This window comes from Schistocerca americana, chromosome X (assembly GCF_021461395.2).
Source record: "Schistocerca americana isolate TAMUIC-IGC-003095 chromosome X, iqSchAmer2.1, whole genome shotgun sequence".
NCBI classification, from domain to species: domain Eukaryota; kingdom Metazoa; phylum Arthropoda; class Insecta; order Orthoptera; family Acrididae; genus Schistocerca; species Schistocerca americana.
In genome coordinates this window covers 829,512,598-829,532,237 of record NC_060130.1, presented here as the reverse complement: position 1 = coordinate 829,532,237, position 19,640 = coordinate 829,512,598, and positions in this window count along the sequence as shown.

Sequence of the window (19,640 nt, the reverse complement as noted above, 5' to 3'; positions counted from 1 at the left end):
ATCGACAAAATAAAATGTTCTTGGTGGAAAGATAATATTAGAAAAAGGAACGTGTGTCTGTGCTAAGACTAGTCACCTCTTAATCACCTCCCCTGCGTAGGTGGGGTCAAGTTTGCATTGTCAACTGGGAACCACATCCGCCTTCCCCTTTTTATTGCAAATTCGGACTCTACTCCAACAAATAGGTACGATTTACTCAAATTATTTTTTCCATTCATGATAGATGACTCTGTAATCGAAACATATAAAATGTGACTGCTTCTGCTAAAATAACGAACCCATTTGATTCTACATTTCATTTACGATGTAAATGTAAACCTTTGTGTTTTAACGGTTGATATATATGATAGAAATCTACTTGACGTTGAGAATTTGATTTTACAACACAAAATGTTTAGCCTTTTCAATGCCTGGTTGGAAACTACGTGTAGCGTGATCCAGAAACAACGACGTTGACGTAGTAGTTTTCTGTTCCCATTGGTATACTTGATATCAGTAAGTCCCATTTTTTATCACCATTGGAGTGTTTTCATTTCGATGAGTACCTTTGCCTTATACCATAAGTCTAATTCACAAAGCTTTTATGATGTTTACTTGCATTCACGCACGAACTAATAACCGTATCAAATGGAAGGTCGACAATTTGAGCAGTTATTGTGAATCACAATTACGATGAGAGGCAAGGACACTCACTGAAAGCAATCATTCCAGTGGTGAGTAGGCAGGGGGACTCGCCGATATCAAGCATCCCTACGGGAATAGAAAACCGCGTCGTTCTTCCTGGATCATGTTACACGTAGTTTCAGACCAGACACTGAATCGCCTAACCATGGTGTACTGTACAGAACAAATTTGCGACGATAAAGGAAACTTCGAACATAAATATCATTCACTAGAACACAAAGGATTACATTTATTTCGCGCATAAAGTGTAGAATCAAATGCGTAAGTTCTTAATTGCAAAAACAGGCCCACTTTATATTTGTCGATTACAGTGCCATATAAGACGAATGGGAAACAATGATTTGAGTAATCCGTAGGTATTTTTTGGCGTAGAATCCAAATATGCAATAAAAATAGGGAGGGGTCCCATTTGAAAACATAGAGCTGGCCTTGCCCAGCTGGGATGGGTGGTTAGAAGGCGGCCAAAGTTTCTCTTGCAACGTTGTTTTCGTACGATGCGTCGTTTGCAAGATATTCAGGTGTTTCAAGTTAAAAACATATTTATTGTGGGACTGTAAATCTTGTAGAACGTAAATACTTTTGGATTTCTAGCTCGTCAAAGGATAACTCCGAATGGTAGCAAAGTTTTTTAATCTCTTTTGCATGTGCCTATTGACAACTCAGCGCTTCTGCCTTTCTGTGAGCGGCTTCCTTTACATAAACATTTGCTTCCAGCCAGTGACAGAGTGTCTGTTAATCTGTACCTCAACGTAAATGATTCTATCTTGAGACAGGCATTTGTAAATACCAGCTTCCTTGTCGTACCAAGTCATTTACTTGATTATACAGCTTTCTCTCTATGTTTTTGAACTTTATTCTACGGAGGACACAATGGTATAATAAGACTAGTTGGACACATTCATAAAGAAATTTCTCAGTCAGATGTACCCACCTGAAGAGAAGTTTGAAGAGCGAACAAAGGGAGATACGCCTACCAAGAAAGGGGACAATTTAGAGATTACTCCATTGTACCATGTGAATTCCCTCCATCACTTCGTGCTGGCAATAACCTTAATGTTTTCATAAACGACTAATTCTGCGATTCGTAATAGATAACAGTAGTCACTATACGAGATATCAACGCAGTTTAGGCAGCTAGTCTTATTATTGTTCTGGCCCAGAAACTTTTAGCGTTTTTTTTCTTTTTCTTTAACCTACAAGTTTCGACTAGTTCGGTAGGAAGGTTCTTAAACCTCGATAAAGGATTTGTGCGACGAAATTCTGCGCAGAGCTCGGAAGTTAGGGTAAAAAGTTCATCTGGTGCTGTGATCTCACTGAAGCAAATTACATTTCTCCTGATTTTACTGAAAACAGAGTGCTCGCCTATAAACTTTCCTTCAGCCTGTATAACGAAGAGATTTTTAGTAGTTGTCTGTGTGCAACGCAAGTGGCTCAAAGTATTGTCATGGCGGTGCTACTGCGGCGGCGTTGTCTGCAGAAACTTCGCAGGGTCCGCAGACAACCCTATAAAGATTAATCTTACAAATTATCTTCTACATTACATCACGTATCAATTATTTTTAGCGTATAGATTCATATTTGTTGATTGCATTGAAATGGCTGTTTCTTTTTCGACTATTTCCGCTACAAAACCTTCATAATTTTCTATCTTACTACTCTCTAATGTCATCATATGTAATCCTACGTGGTGACGACTTTTTCAGGAAACTGGTCATCAAACACTCAGATAATTTCAGTTCTTTGTTTCCTCTGCAAATCAAGGAGAATTATGAATGTCTGGCCACTGTCATTTAAAATGACGAAGTATGGTTTCTTCTTCTTCTTCGCGAATGGATCACTTAGGACCACGCGTAATCAACATTTGTTGGCCTTCCTTTTCGCCCAGTATTTCTTCATACGGAACGAATGGGCTAGTTTTCGTTGCGCAGACCACGTATGTCGGTTAGTTTTTCTCCCTTCTCCCTCAAAACCCCTTGTTCGTGATTTTTCTGATTTCATTTCAGTAATGTAGTTTTGGGAACCCTAATTCTCTCATGTCTTTTTCCGTCTGTTTGTACCAGTTCTGTCTTGCAGTTTTGTTCATTGAAAATGTTTGGATTTCGGGCGATAACGTGTTTGAGTCCATTCTTTCTAAACTCCCCATGAATTGGATTCTTCTCATGCGCATTGTGTCTGTTATTTTGGAATTACTTTTATATATTTCTGCATTGGGTTTTGGATAATGCACACCATCTTTAATTCTTGGTCCTAGGATTTCTTCATTACTTTACGTTCTTTCACTTCTAATTCCCATTTTAGTGTTCTGTGTTGAAGATTTAGTATCTGAGATGCGTAGAGAGCTTCGGGTTTAATTACTGTTGTGTAGTGTCGTGTTTTGCAGTTCCACGAGAGACTCTTTTTGTTGTAAATGTTTTCTGTTAAGTGAAACGCCGTCTCCAATTTCTGGACTCTTGATCTCACAGATTTCTTTTCATTACAATATTTTGCAATCCATTCACCTAAATATTTAAATTCTTTTACTCGAGAGATGTAGTTATTACCAATTTCCAGATCAGAAGGTGCATCTTTGATGTCATTCATAAATTTTGTTTTTCAAATGAAATTTCTAATCCTTTTTTTTGCTGCCTGCTCTTGTAATAATTCTATCTGTTTCGGTAATGTCTTGGGCGATCAGTGCCACGTCGTCAAAAAAAATGGTTCAAATGGCTCTGAGCACTATGGGACTTAACATCTGAGGTCATCAGTCCCCTAGACTTAGAACTACTTAACCGCTCTAACTAACCTAAGGACATCACACACATCCATGCCCGAGGCAGGATTCGAACCTGCGACCGTAGCGGTCGCGCGGTTCCAGACTGTATCGCCTAGAACCGCTCGGCTACGCCGGCCGGCGCTACGTCGTCAGCAAACGCTAAACAATCTACTTCTATGCCCATACGTTTTGGTCCCATTCTGTGTGCTGGTGCACCTGCTTTTCTCCATTTTCGAGCAATTTTTTCAAGAGCACAATTGAAGAGCACTGGGGCAGTCCATCCCCTTGTAGTACTCCTGTGTCTATTCCAAATTCTGTGCTCAGTTCTCCCATAAATTTTACTTTGGTTATGATCTCCGCGAGTGTTTCTTTTATTATGTTTGTTGTCTTTTGATCTAGTCCAAATTCTGCTAACACTTCAAAATGGGATTTTCGGTCTATACTTTCATATGCTTTTTCAAATTCGACTAACGTGATGACATAAATTTTGTTTGAAGTACTATGCAAATATTTCATCGAATTTTTCAAGTTAATGATTTGTTCTAAAGAAGATCGACCTTTTCTGAATCCACCTTCGTATTCGCCTAGTTTTGAATCCAACTGAGGTTCTGCTCGGTTTAATAGGGCTTTAGACAGAATTTTGTATCTTATTGACAGTAAAGAGATTCCACGATAATTGATGCAGTATTTTTGCTTCCTTTTTTGCACAGAGGATGTATGATTCCTGTCTTCCAATCTGTGGGGATTTTTTCAGTTTTCCCGATTTCATATACAATTTCTTTGAGTTTTGTAATAAGATTTTCTCCTGCATTTGCAGTGACTTAATGATCTCTTTAATCTCCTGTAAACTTGGTGGCTTTGAGTCTGGGTTTCGTTGTGTATGACGGAACTCAAATTTTTCTGCAGGCTTTACACAATTCAGTAATTTACAAAAGTATTTTGTAAGAATTTCACAGTTTTCGGTGTTGGTATAGGCAATTCCTCCATGTTCATTTCCGGATTGGAGTGATGGAGGAGAGTACTTTGCTAATTTTTGTTTGAATACTCTGCAGAAATTTCGGGAATTGATTGTCTTGAAATCATCTATGCCTTGCAATTTTTTGACTTCGTGTTGTTTACGGACTGTTCGCATTGCTTTTGTGACTGTAATCATCGTATCTTTGAGATCTTCCACGGTCTTTTGATTTTTGTTGCACAACCAATTTTGCCACGCCTGTTGTCAGAGATTTATTAGTTGGTCACACTCATCTGTCCACCATTGGTGTTTACGTGTTCTTGTTTACGGTGAGTCCTGCTTGCAGTTGTTGCCAATTTTGTGGTTTTAAATTTTGTGTTTCTTGGGTAAACTGTTCATTGCCATTTATCGTTTGTACATCATATTTACGGTGTGGGGATTTCTTAGTGAATTTTCTTTTTTCTGGAATGACATCCAGGGAGAATTTTGTTGGTTAATGGTCGGAATCTAGGTCTAGTCCGTTAAGGACTTTAATTTTCATGATTTATACTATATTTATGCGGGAGATCATTACATGATCCAACTGATATTCACCTAGTAATGGATTAGGTGAGATCCAAGTTTTGGTTTTCGAGGCTCTTTTCTTGAAAAACGTCGATTTGAAAAAATAGGTCGTGGTTTTTGCAGATTTCGATGAGTCGCATGCCATTCTGGTTGGTCTGTGTATGTTCTGACCACTTACCTATCCAATATCGATATTTCTTTTCCTTATCAATTTGTGCATTGAAATCCCCTATAAGGGTTTTGACACGGTTATTTGGGATTTTTTGGAGACTATTATCTAATTGATTCCATAATTCTTCTACTTCTTCTACTTTGTTTTTGTTAATGATGCTATCTGGTGAATCTCCGTTGATTAGAGTGTATATCTTATTAGCTGATTTTATTGTCATCGTGGAGAGCCGACCCGAGAAAGATTTGAAAGTTTTTCAACCGTGGGATTTGACCCACTGGGGTGATTTGTCTTTGAAGGTGCTGTATCCATGTTGATTTGTTTGGACCGGGTTTATGACTGAAATGGAGATTTCAGTCGGGTTAAGCTCAGAATTCCACTTCTGAGTTTTATGTATTAGCCGCCACTAACATGTGGAAAAGACGCTGTAGGGGTACCGCCACTAACCTGTGAAACCGTCGTGCACTTTGTCCAAATAACCTTGAACGATAGCTTTTATAATATCCCAAAAAGCAACGTTGCCTCTTCCGCCACTTCCGCCGTATCGGTGATCTTCATCTAAGTCTTCACCGCCGTTGAAGTCTTCACCGTATCCACGGCAAGGGGCCCTCACGAGGTACTATCAACCGGGCCAGGTGAACCAAGGTTTTTTTACGAGGTGTTACTCCTCCCCCTCCTCCTTTTTCAACCGGGCTTGGGACCGGCTATTGCGCAGTTTAGGTATGGTTTATTAAAATCCGAATTAGATGTTTCTTCTCATCTTCATAAATTTTTGTAGCCAATAAATTCAAATTACTTTACATCACGTACCAATCGGCTGTGTTCCATACTGTATAAAAAGTGGCTAGTCTCAGTTGACTAGAACTAATGCTTCAGTCTTGATCTTTGATTTGGGCATGTAAGTGCAAATTCTTTAATTCAGTAACTTTCTTCATATCCTGTTTCGTTTCTAGATTTACTTTCTAAATAACGTATTCTGTATAAATTCCAGTATTTCTACTTTTATAAATAAAACTTAGTTATATTTTCAATTTTCACCTACTACGGACCATGTGAATAATAGTTTTTGGTTTAACGTTTGGTTTCTGTATCGTAATTCCATGTAGTAGTTTCCGATCTTCCGACCACGAAACTCTTTCTTGGTTTCTTTTCGTGCTGAAACTCTGAAACACCTACATCTCCCTCTACATCTTCATAGATACTCTGCGAATTACACTTACGTGCTTGGCAGAGGTTTGATGGAACCATCTTTGCAATAATTCTCTGTTATACCACTCTTTAACATAGCGGGAAAAAACGGACACCTATATCTTTCCGTGCGAGCTCTGATTTCCCTCATTTTCCTATGACGATCGTTTCTTCCTACGTAGGTCGACGTCAACAAAATATTTTCATATTCGGAGGAGAAAGACGTAAATTATGACCGTGTGTAAAGTACGCCAGCGGCAAGACACAATCAGCCTTCCCTGCGGGATAGCAATGGAGATACCATCGATGATAGTGCTGCAAAAACAGAGTTTTTAAAAACAGCCTTTCGAAATTCTTTCACCAGAGATGACGAAGCAAGTATTCCAGAATTCGAATCAAGAACAGCTGCCAACATGAGTAACTTAGAAGCAAATTAAATCACTTAATAAAAGCAAGTCTTCCTGTCCATACTGTATGCTAATTTGGTCCCTTGAGAATATGCTGATGTAATAGCTCCGTACTTAGCAGTCATACACAATCGCATCGCTAGATGAAAGATTCGTACCCAAAGACTAGGTAGATGAACAGGTCTCGTCAATATTCAAGAAAGGCAATAGGAGTAATTCAATGAATTTCAGGCCCATATCATTGACGTCGGTATGCAGCAGGATTTTGGAACATACACTGTGTTCGAACATCATGAACTGTCCCTAAAAGAACGATCTATTGACACACAGTCAACAGTGATTTAGAAAACATCGTTTTCAAAAAATGGTTCAAATGGCTTTGAGCACTATGGGACTTAACATCTATGGTCATCAGTCCCCTAGAACTTAGAACTACTTAAACCTAACTAACCTAAGGACGTCACACAACACCCAGTCATCACGAGGCAGAGAAAATCCCTGACCCCGCCGGGAATCAAACCCGGCACCCCGTGCTCGGGAAGCGAGAACGCTACCGCAAGACCACGAGCTGCGGACAAACATCGTTTTCCTGGAACATAAATAACTCTTTACGAACACGAAGTATTTCAAATTGATTCCGTACTCCTAGATTTCCAGAATACTTTTGACACCGTACCTCACACACGGCTGGTAATCAGGTTGCGTGCTTATGGAATATCGTCTCAGTTATGCAACTGGATTTGTGATTTCCTGTCAGAGAGGTCCCAGATCATAGTAACTGACGGAAAGTCATCGAGTAAAGGAGAAGGGACTTCTGACGTTTCCCAAGGAAGTGTTTTAGGGCTTCTCCTGTTCCTTATCAATATAAACTATTTAGGAGACAATTTGAGCAGCTGTCTTACGTTGTTTGCAGATGAAGCTGTCGTTTATTGTCTAGCAATGTCATCAGAAAATCAAAACCAACTGAAAAATGATTTAGACAAGATATCTGCATGGTGCTAAAACTGGCAATTCACCTAAATAATGAAAAGCGTGAGGTTATATATGTGGTGTCACCGCCAGACACCACACTTGGTAGGTGGTAGCCGTTAAATCGGCCGCGGTCCATTAGTATACGTCGGACCCGCGTGTCGCTACTGTCAGTGATTGCAGACCGAGCGCAGCCACACGGCAGGTCTAGTGAGACTTCCTAGCACTCGCCCAGTTGGACAGACGACTTTGCTAGCGATGCTACACTGACAAATACGCTCTCATTTGCCGAGACGATAGTTAGCATAGCCCTCAGCTACGTCATTTGCTACGACCTAGCAAGGCGCCATTACCAGTTTATATTGAGATTGTTATTAATGTATCAACAAGAGCGATGTTCTCCAATTATGGATTAAAGTTAAGTATTCCAGCAACAACGTACCTTATTGGCTATATTAATTACATTGTCCTGGTCCAGACCTCACGCCAGTTTGCGTGAGCTTAAACGCGTGCCTTTCGGCTTCCTCTCATAGTGACTTGGCTGTCTTGCCAAGTCACAACAATACACATCAGTGCAAAAGAAATCCGTTAAACGTCGGTTACACGATAAATCGATCAAATCTAAAGGGCGTAAATGTAACTGAACACCCAGGAATTACAATTACGAACAACAGCAATAGGAAAGAACACAGATTTAGAGATGAAGTATCGTTGTGGAAGGTATTATAAGTTACTCGCATGGAAGACCGAGCTAAATTTCGAGCTTCTGTAAAAGATCGCCAATCTTGGGGATTTTGCGTTCGCTTAAATTTGCTATGCCTGTTTCGTTGTTTCTGCAATAGTGTTCTCACATGTTTTGTGTACCATGGGGGATCAGCTCCGTCGTTTGTTAATATATTTCGCATAAATCTCAATTGTTGTCGATATTGCTACTCTGAATTAAAGCCACATCTGGTCTGCACTTATATTGTTAATTTTGAATGAGTGGAGAATCTCTCTCAGGATGGGCGTCATGTGAATTTTCATCTGCTTTTTTAAATAGATATATTTTTCATTTATTTTTGGAGGATTTGGGAGCACGGTACTCAGTCTTGCTACGACAACGTTGTGTTCGCTAATCCCTTTATGCGTTTTGACGCTCGTTATTAGCTCAGGATTATTTGTTGCTAAGAGGTCAAGTGTGTTTTCACAACCGATTACTATTCGAGTGGGCTCATGAACTAATTGCTCGAAATAATTTTTAGAGCTTGCGCTTAGCACAATTTCGAATGATATTTTATGCGTACCTCCGGATTTAAACATGTATTTTCGCCGACATATGGAGGGTAAATTAAAATCACCGCCAATTATAATTGTATTAGTCGGGCACGTGTTTGAAATTACACTCAAGTATTCTTCCAACGATCATCTATGTTGGGAGGTCGGTAAAAGCATCCAATTATTATTTTATTCCAGCTGTCAAGAGTGACCTCTGCCCATGTTAACTGACAGCAGCTATCAACTTCAATTTCGCTGCAAGATAAACTACTTCTAGCAGCAACAAACATGCCACCACCAACTGTATTTAGATTATTGTTTCTGAACATCGTTAGGTCTTACGCAAAAATTTTGGCTGAACTTATCTCTGGTTTAGCCACCTTTCAGTGCCTATAATGATTTGAGCATCAGTGCCTTCTATTAGCGTTTGGAGCTCTGGTACTTTCCCAAAAATGCTACGAAAATTTACACCTGTTATACCTGTGGTTCGTAGTGCTACGTTCTTCCAGTGTTCTACCAGCACATTTTGAGACTGTAGCACGTTCTGAGTTTCCCTGAGACACACTAACGTGAAAAATCACCCAGTCCACGCCACACAGCACCCGCTACCCGCGTAGCAGACGCATGCGTGTAATAGACTCCTGACCTATTTAGCGGAACCCGATTACCCACCATCGTATTCCGTAGGTTGAGGAATGTGCAGCCTACACGGTCGCAGAACCGTCTGAGCCTCTAATTCAGACCCTCTACTGGGCTCTGTACGAGAGGTCCGCAATCGGTCCTGTCGACTATGCTGCAGATTGTGAGCTCTTCTTTCATCTCGCAAGAAAAACTGGCAGCATTTAAAATTTTTGATAGCCGCTCGAAACCAGAGAGAATCTCTCCAGATCCAAAGCGGCACACATTATTGGTGCCGACGTGAGCCACTAATTGAAGCTGGCTGCACCCTCCGATTTTCATGCCACCCTGAAGGACCCGTTCCACGTCTGGAATGACTCCACCCGGTACGCACACGGAGTGCACATTGGCTTTCTTCCCCTCCTTGACAGCCATGTAACAAAGTCTCATAACGCGCCTAACTTGGAGCTCCCAACTACCAATAATCAAACCCTTTGTGACTGCGAATAACTTAAAGGCTGAAAGGTTTCTTCTGAAACTGGACAGCTACCGCATATTTTGTGCGAAACGCACCACTGTCTAAACCAGTTTCAGTGGGAAAATTTTTCTGTATACATGTGGTGTAGTAGTGGTCAGCGCATCTGCCTATTAAGTAAGAGACTGATTACAATTCCGGTTCAGCACAAATTTTCGACTTGTCCCGTTGATATAAATCAGTGTCCACAGGGAGCTAATGTCTAATTCCTTTGTCTCAAGATTTTTCTGAGCGATATGTTCGAAAATGCTCTGGCATGACTAATTTTTTCATCCTGAACAGATGTCCGTGAACAGTTATTGTGCGTTTTCTCATAACCGCATTCAGCTGCCCAGTTTCGTTACACAGATTTTCCTTACTTCTCTTCCTGTATTAACCTTCCAGTTTTAATGATGGTAATATTTTCATCAGAATTTTCTTATCTCTCTTTCTAATGGTTTTTATGTATTCCATATCTGTCAGATCCAGTCATTCAACTGGAATATTAGTTCTGGTTTAATCACTGTAATGTTGTATCTTTGCCCGACAGTAAATAGATCTCTTGCTACACGCATCTTTAGACAGATGATAAACGGTTGGCATCTTATTTGTCCTGAGATTATTCGTCTCTCCGCCTTATCCATTCCATCAAGTCTTTTAAGTCATCAGACTTCTTTAACTTTTCCACAATCAGTGTTCAAGAATTTTGACCACGTTTTTATGTTTGTCATAAATTCTGTCTTTTTGTAAAATACTTTTCTTTTCCATTTCCTTTCAAAATACTGATCTTTCTTTTTTCCAATGATATGTCTCAAGAAAATGTCGCAATTTCCTCAGCAAACCTGAACACAAAATTGTAAGCTTCTTGGTTTTATAATTCATTTGCAAGTGTTCATTTATTCTCCCTTTCTTTTAGCTCATCTTCTCATTTTCGGATCGCTGTACGCAGTCTTCCTTTCGAACACCCTCAGCCTGATTCTAAATAGTGTTTTTATTAGTGTCAACTAATCTTGTTTCTTGTTTTATCATCGACACCGAACTCTTTCAATATTTGAAAGAGATATATTCTTTCAACAGATTTATATGCCTTTTTATTTCAACATTCTGACAGCATTGGACTTAAATCTTACCGCCCCGACTTCGAACCGGTTATTATTATTATTATTATTATTATTATTATTAATATAAAGTCAATAGTCTTCCGAGGTGTAGGTATTGATTTCTTCTGGAGCTGATCTAAAGTGATTACTGTCTTACAGTTATTCTGATCACCGTTTCCTACATCTTTCGCTGTTTTTCATTTTCTTTTACATATTAAAACCACTACAGTCTTACATTTCAGATGTATGTGATTCTGAACATATATGACGGCTACTTTCTCTTCGATATGCTGATTCTTTCAAGGGAACACTTCGTGGATAATTTTTATCTTTTATTTCGTAAGTGTATCAGGCTCTGAAAAATTACATTACAGGATTCATAGCTCGCATTGTTCTACACTTAATCACAACTATGGCGGTATTAGTCAATTACAGCCATTTCATTTTAGCATGAGCCTTTCAAATTTTGTTTAATACGAATTTCAGATGTTTAATTTTAATATAAAAATTTTCTGTGAAACACATTTTAGTGGGAGACTTGTTCTTTACACAAACCTTTACTTCATTTCCTACATCTGTCTGCTCTTCATGTTGCATGTAGTGGTTCATTTCAGCTTTTACCTCTGATTTTAATCATTGCAATCACCTTTGTTGAAATCATCCTCCTATTTGTTTTATCAGTATTAGTAAACTTTTAATAGTTTTGTAACTGCCTTACCTCCTCTAATTAATATTCTCTTTATCACATTTACCGTTAACTTTATTTTTTAACCAACATTCAGTATTCGGGTACTGTATCAGGAATTTTTTCACAGCATCCGTATGGTTTCTCTTAACTCTTTATTAACATTGGTAATTTCCGATTCAGTATTCACATCTCCTTCATCGAAGCCCTTCATCGAAGTATTTTCATGCACTAAGAATTTTTAACTGGTTTTATACAACTACCAGTGTATATAGTTCTTCAATAGTTCTACATTCTATATGCTTGTCGATATTCTTTTAATATTCAGTTACTAACGCCATCTCAAATTTTATTATTGGAGATGGTCTGTGATTGATCAGCAGTTAAAGGCATTGATATTGCTCTTCCAAAGTCGCCCTATTAGTACCTTTCTACCTTATTTGGTGTTAACCAACTAGCATCCAGTTACCTATTATTCGTTCCCTAAAATTCTCAGTATTCGATAATCCTGCTTTTGTTTATGGTGTACAGTAGCCACAAATTGGTTTTAGGTTACTTTATTCAAACAGTTGCCTTACCGCTTACGATTTTTTCGCAGTTCACTATCATATGATTTTTCGTGCTTTCATCAAAACAAATTATACACTGGTTTCCTGTGTGTTACCCTAGCGTGTCGAAAGAAATGGAAATTGCACTGGACAAGCTGAAAGGAGGAAAGACACCTGGTATGGACGAAGGAAATGTCGAAATGATGAAGGCAGCAGGAGAAGTTGGGAAACAGTGGCTGTATCGTGTGAAAAGGTTAATGTAGAATGAGAAGAAGACTCCAGAAAATTGGAAGAGGGCACTAAGAAATGGAGCAGGAAGGATTGTAGAAATCACAGAAGAGTCACACTGATACCACATTCTGCCAGTGTATTTAGAAGTATGCTGGAGACGAGAATCCAAACAAGAGTCGAGAACAAATTGAGAAAGGAACAGCATGGCTTCAGATTTGGGACGTCAGCTGCTCACCTCATAATCGCTTTGATGCAGCTCCAGGAGCACCACGATGAATTTGAGGAAGACCTTGCGATGGCCTTTCTCGATGTAGGAAAGGCATTTGATAGCATCTGTAAAAGAAAGGTCTGGGAAGCACTAGAAAAGAACGGAGTGGAAAAAGCGACAAAAAGCAGAATGGAGGAGACGTACCGTGGAAGGATGACTTGTGTGAAAATCGGAAATGAAACAACGGATTGGTTCCGGCAAACAAGTGGGGTAAACAGGGCAGTCAATTGTCACCTCTACGCTTCAGAGTGGTCTTGGATGAGATAATGACTAAGGTGGCACAAATATTGGAGGAGACAAGATGAAAGCAATGGCGTTCGCAGATGACTTGGTGATTTAGGGAAACAGGCTGGCTGCTTGAGAAGAAACTGTGAGACAGTATGAAATTAAAGTAGTATCAACAAATGTGGTATCCTGGCTACAACTAGAAAGAAATTTAGACCAACTAGAGGAATAAGTTTTGGAGGTGAACATCTAAAGAAGGTGGAAAGCGTCAAGTACTTGGTAAATGTGATACAGAAAAATAGAAGAAATGAGAAAGATATCAGTAAATGTAGCAGCCAAACAGAAGCATTCCTGCTAAGTTTTACAAGCCTGCTTTGTAACCAAGACACCCCACAAAAGAGAGGAGAAGTAATATATAGAACGTACTACATCCTAATACTTACCTATGCATCTGAAACATGGGTAATGAAGAAAAGAGATGTAAGCAGATAACAGGTATGTGAAATAGAGTTCCTCATAAGAAGAGTAAAAAGGAGACAGAGGATTAGGAATGAAAGGATAATTGCAGAGCAGGATAGAAACGTCAAGGCTGAAACGGTATGGGTACTTAAAGAGAATTGAAAATTGATTCGTAAGGAGATATACGAAATGGAGATGCGAAGGAAACGACGAAGAGGAAGACCAAAGGATAGCTGACAAAGGTATTGAGGAGTGTGCTGAAAAAAAGAGGCGAAGACTGACCAAGAGTGAACACAGAAAGGTGAAGGGAAAACAGGACAAGAAGGCGAGGCTTAAGTTCCAAACAGACCCAGCCCGGAAACTGTTCAAGATTATGCTGGTGATGAGTGAAAGCCATACCATAGAATCTCCTGATAGAGACGCAGATATCTTTTGTTTAATGATATTATTTCCAAGTAACAGTGACTTTCACCATCAAGTCCTGTGTCAACGATATTACTGATTTGTATAACACTGATGTCAAGAAAAGGCATAATAATGTTTCTACTCTACACGTGTGGCCGTATTCAAGCATTAATTTCGTTAAGCAAACAGTTCCGTTGACATATACTGTGAGAAATAATCTGGATCATGCATTTAATGTCCTCTTCATAGACAGCACGTGTTTTTCACTGTGACGTAATATTCATAACTTGGAGTAATTGTGTTCAGAAACCACGTGAATTAGAAGTAGAGCAATGTCGAAGATTCTTCGTATCCAGTTTTCAGACCAGAGTCATTTATACTAAATGACGCCATATTAAGGTACTGAATTGTAAAATTGGGACATCTGCGCCATTAACAAATATTTGATCAAGAATTTATAGATGAGTATACATAATTAACAGGCTCAAAATTTTTAATACTGATTTTTCATACTATCACCAAATAACTGAAGTCATTATGAATTAAGAAAAGTAATCTTCGTCAACGGATAGCTAAAATACTCTAAATCATAATCTATGAGCACAAATTCAAGCACAGTATTACATCGCGCGTTACATTTGTGACTAACAGACTCAAACTATTTAACTCAACGTAGAACAGGGAATCAGTGATCACAAGGCCGTTACAGCATCACTGAATATGGCTGTAAATCCAAAGAAAGGCCGGACGATCTTTCTGCTTAGCAAGAGCGACAAGAAACAGATTTCAGATTACCTGAGCGGTCAGCACGAAAATTTCATCTCTAGCACTAACAACGCTGAGTGTCAATGGATACACTTCAAGAGCATCATATAACACCATTTAGACAAGTACGTGCAGAACAAAGTTGTGAGGGATGGCAAAGACCCTCTGTGCTTCGACAGCCACGTTAGAAACCATCTATGAAACCAAAGAGAACTTCACTGCAAATTTTGAACTACCCAAAGTCTCACACACAAACAAAAGTCAAGCGAAGCAAAAATTGCCTTAAAGAGAGACGTGTGTGAAGCGCTCAACGAATTAGAAAGTAATAATCTTTCCACCGACTTCACAGCAAGTCCTAAGAAACTTTTGTCTCACGTAAAATCAGTAAATGGATCGAAGCCATCAGTCCAGACACTCCGCGAACATAATGGTAGTGACAAGGACCACGGCAGAGAAAAAGCCGAAATACCAAACGTCTTTTCTCAAAACTGTTTCACAGTGGAAGATCGCATTGAAGTCTCTTTCAAATCGTCGAATGAACAATAAAATTTCTGATATCGAAATAAATGTCTAATGGGACAGAAAATCAGTTGCAATTGCTGGAGTATGCGAAATAACTTTCCCCTCATCTAAAATCAGTGTATAATGGATTTTTGGAGCGAAATGTTTCTGAAGCGACTGTCATTCCCGTTTTCAAGATGGGTCGTCGAACAGTCGCACGAAACTATAGCTCTTACGTCGGTCAGCTGTAGAATTTTGGAATATGTTTTATGCGCGCGCATTATGACATTTTCGGAGACCGAATATCTCCTCTGTGGGAACCAACATGGGTTCCGAAAACAACGATCTTGTGGAAGTCACCCCATTCTCTTTGTCCACGAGACTCAGAAAGCAGTACATTCCGGCGCCCGGGTAGAAGCAGTGTTCGTTGACTTCCGGAAGGCATTCCATACCGTTCTGCAATGCCGCCTGATAAACAAAACACGGGCGTAAGCAGTACCAAAGCAACTGTGTGTTTGAATTGAAGAGTTCGTAGCAGACAGAACACTGTATGTCATTCTGAATGGAGAGAAGTCTTCAGACGTAAAACTAACTTCGCGCGTGCCCATGGTCGTGATATGTGACCATTACTTTTCACGATATATGTATACGACCTAGTAAATAGCGTCGGAAGTTCTACGAGACTTTTCGCGGATGACGCTGTTGTATGCAGAGAAGTTGCGACGCTAGAAAGTCGTAGCGAAATGGAAAAAGACCTGCAAAGGCTCGACACTTTGTGCAGAGAGTGGTAATAGACCCTCAACATAAAGAAATGTAATTGAATGCGAATATATAGACAGAAAAACCCTTTACTGTATGATCACGCGGCAGAACAATCACTGGAAGCAGTTGCATCCACAAAACACCTAGGGGTATACGTACGGAGTGATTCAAATGGTTCAAATGGCTCTGAGCACTATGGGACTCAACGTCTTAGGTCATAAGTCCCCTAGAACTTAGAACTACTTAAACCTAACAAACCTAAGGACATCACACACACCCATGCCCGAGGCAGGATTCGAACCTGCGACCGAAGCAGTCCCGCGGTTCCGGACTGCAGCGCCAGAATCGCACGGCCACCGCGGCCGGCGTACGGAGTGATTTGAAATGGAACGACCACTCAAAATTGAGCGTGGTAAGGCAGATGCCAGACAGATTCATCGGAAGAATGGTCAAGAAATGTAGCCATCAGCAAAGAACGTGGCTTATATATAATCTGAAGATAAAATTAGAGAGATTCGGTCGCACGCGACTGGAACAGGAAAGAGGGAAAGCGACAGTGGTACACAAAGTACCCTATATCACACACCACAAGGTGGTCTGGGAAGTTTAGATATTGATGTAAAAGTAGATTTCAAGCAATTACACTTAAGCCATACTAAATTTATAAAAACAGCTGTTATATAAATTGTGAGTGTTTGAATGGTCAAGAGATAGATTATGATAGAATCAGACATGTTCGTATTTTGCATTTTGTAATTAGTTTTTTGATTATTATACGAGATTCTTACTTAAAAATTTTATTACTGTCAGCCTGTGACAGAAGATATAAATGCTTAGTGACCCCGAAAATACCAAATTTCGCCGTTACACTACGACATTGACAGTTCACCAGCCATCCAGCAAATCAAGGGAAAAATCAAATACACCAGTGTCAGAGAGATACAGGAATTAAGGACAATGGGGTTTGTTATCAAGTGCGGAATCAAATTCCGACTGTAAAGTCGATATGTGCGCCAGTAGTTGACAAACCACCGACCCACTCCAGTCATAATTTTCGTGTTGTACGTCGGAGTAGATGATGGCTCTAGCTGTATGGTAAGTATGTACGTCCGCAAAGGGACGCGCCCTTATATCATCAAAGTTTGGCCATGGGAGTACCGGAAGGGCTTGATTTCGCTGGAAATGGCTTAATGCAGTTTCACAGCACAATTTCCTGCGAGCCGAAAAAATAAAACGGAGACTGTGCTACCCCGAGGGCGAGTGTTAGTTGGTGTTTCCTTTTTATGGGTGTTTGTACATTATTGCTGCGCGATACGGGGCAGAAGAGCGAGACGGCTCGTCGAAGCGGAAGTTAGCCAGCAGACTTCCGTTTGAACAAGCTACGACGCGTCAAATATGTTCAAACATCCATGCAGAGTCAGCTTTATTGCCTCATTTCGGAATTAACAAAAGACCGAGTACCTAACAGCGGAAGAGGATGAGTCGCACTTTCTTAAATTTAGAAGTAAACTAAGAGTTCCCCGGACAGAATGTTTAATAAAAGAATAATCAGTTTCAAAAACGAATTGACGGAAACACTACTTTCTTCGGTCTGGGCGTTACTGGATCCGGGAGATGAAGATCAAACCTTAAGGTAAACGTTCCTCAGTGCGTTGTTCGTAGAGTACTGGCAAGTTTTGTAGTTTATGTTAATGACTCAAATTACTACAGTCAAAATATTTTTATACGTACTTCCCTTGGTTCTTTCGAGCAGTGTTTTGCGAAGAGTACCAATATCGTGTGTAGCTTCTTACCTTTGTGGATAAGCGCCAGACTCCAAATCCTAAGTTTTAGAATTCAATACTCAGTCTGCTTTATTTTATTGTGTCACATATCGCTTCTTTCACTTCTGACAGTGTTTTGTGTCAGAGAAAAATAGCAGGTCCCATCTCCGTTCGGAATCCGGGTTAAATTTCTTGAACGAACAAAGGAAAATTCCAAGGTGTAAATGATGTACGGTATAAATTTTGTGAAAATAATGAAATATATAGATTTTAGTTTTTGTCCAATTTCAGCTTTTAAGGGATAAAACACTCTGAAAGGTAATATGGCATATTGGTTTCAGAGGGAATATCTTCGAAACCATGATATATAAGAAATGTGTTCTATATAAAAGTTTAAATGTAATTCACATTCTTGAAAATTATGTAATCACCAGTTTCAATAATTTGAAATTTTGCAAAATACCCCTCCATCATTAAATGATCTTGCATTGTTGTAACTTTTGTTGCAGCGTAAGTTAAAGAAGCTTTCAGGGCACAGCCATTTGCGCCTAATAAAGCTTGTTTTTAAAATACCATTTTTGGAAAGTAAGCTGTACAAAATGTGCTGTCGAAGTATGTTATACGTGCCCAGTAAAACAAATGTTCATTATTATTTTAATCATTTATTTTACTAACTTTTATTTTATTTTAAAACTATCAGTTTACATTTTAAATTCATTCATTATTTGTTTCTAGATAACCGTTTCAGTTACGTATACTTTGTTAACTGAAAGTAATAAGTAATTCATTTTCATGATACGAATTCGTGACACTGCAAAGAACTGCTTAAAACATAACGTTTTTTAACACAATTAAAAACAAAATTTTACAGGATTCGCAAATTTTGGTTGGCCATCGTCTAAATATCCTGATACGTATCATGAACATTTCAGTCCATTAAAAAAAATTGAAGAGCTTTAGCGAAGAGAACTCATTACGCATTTGTGATTGCAATTTGATTATATTGTTTCTCAACTGAAGACTGATACCACAGTCAGTCAGCTGAACTAGAACTGTAAATCTTCTCACAAAATGCTGCCAACATCCAAAGTCACCAATGAGCAAGTTCCTTTTTCTCACGTGCTACGCTCAAAACATTTTTTCCACACTGACCAACCAGCATTTCATAATTTTAAAAGAAACTAATAGAGAGTTAATGAAAGGAATTCGAGAATTTTTTAAGTCTCAAATGTTCTTGTGACGGGGTCGAAATAGCGGTTTACTAAACTAACGTCTGGCCACGTCAAAAGGGATTTGACAAGAGTTTTCTTTCGGAGCGCCGTAGGAGAACCTGCAGTAATGTTAAATTCTTGGTGTGGTCAGTTTGAAAGGACTGTTTTGAGTGTCGCACCTGAGGACAAGCAATTTTTTCATGCAGTGATCCCAAAAGGCTCGACGGGAAGGTACAGCATGTATGTATGTAGCATGCGATGCTGGAAGAACCTTGTGAGATGATTTTCTGATTTAGTTCTGATGAATGAGTAAGATGTCAGTCTCCACTTGAGATACAATATAACCAAGCCGCAGTCACCAGTACGTAAGCAGTTTCCAGTTCACTGAAATATGCTTGATACAAATCAGGATATTTAGTGGATCGCTCGCCACAATTTGCGAATACTGCTGAATTTTGTTTTATATTGGGTTGTCCGTCGTGTGTATTATGTGAAGAAATTTCGTTCGTTTTCAGTCTGTGGTGTAAAAAAAGTAATATTTTAAACATTTTTTACAGCTAACCATTACTGTGATGATTTTGTATGATACTAACGAGTTATTATTGTCAAGTAACAAAATACACGTATGTGGAATGGTAAA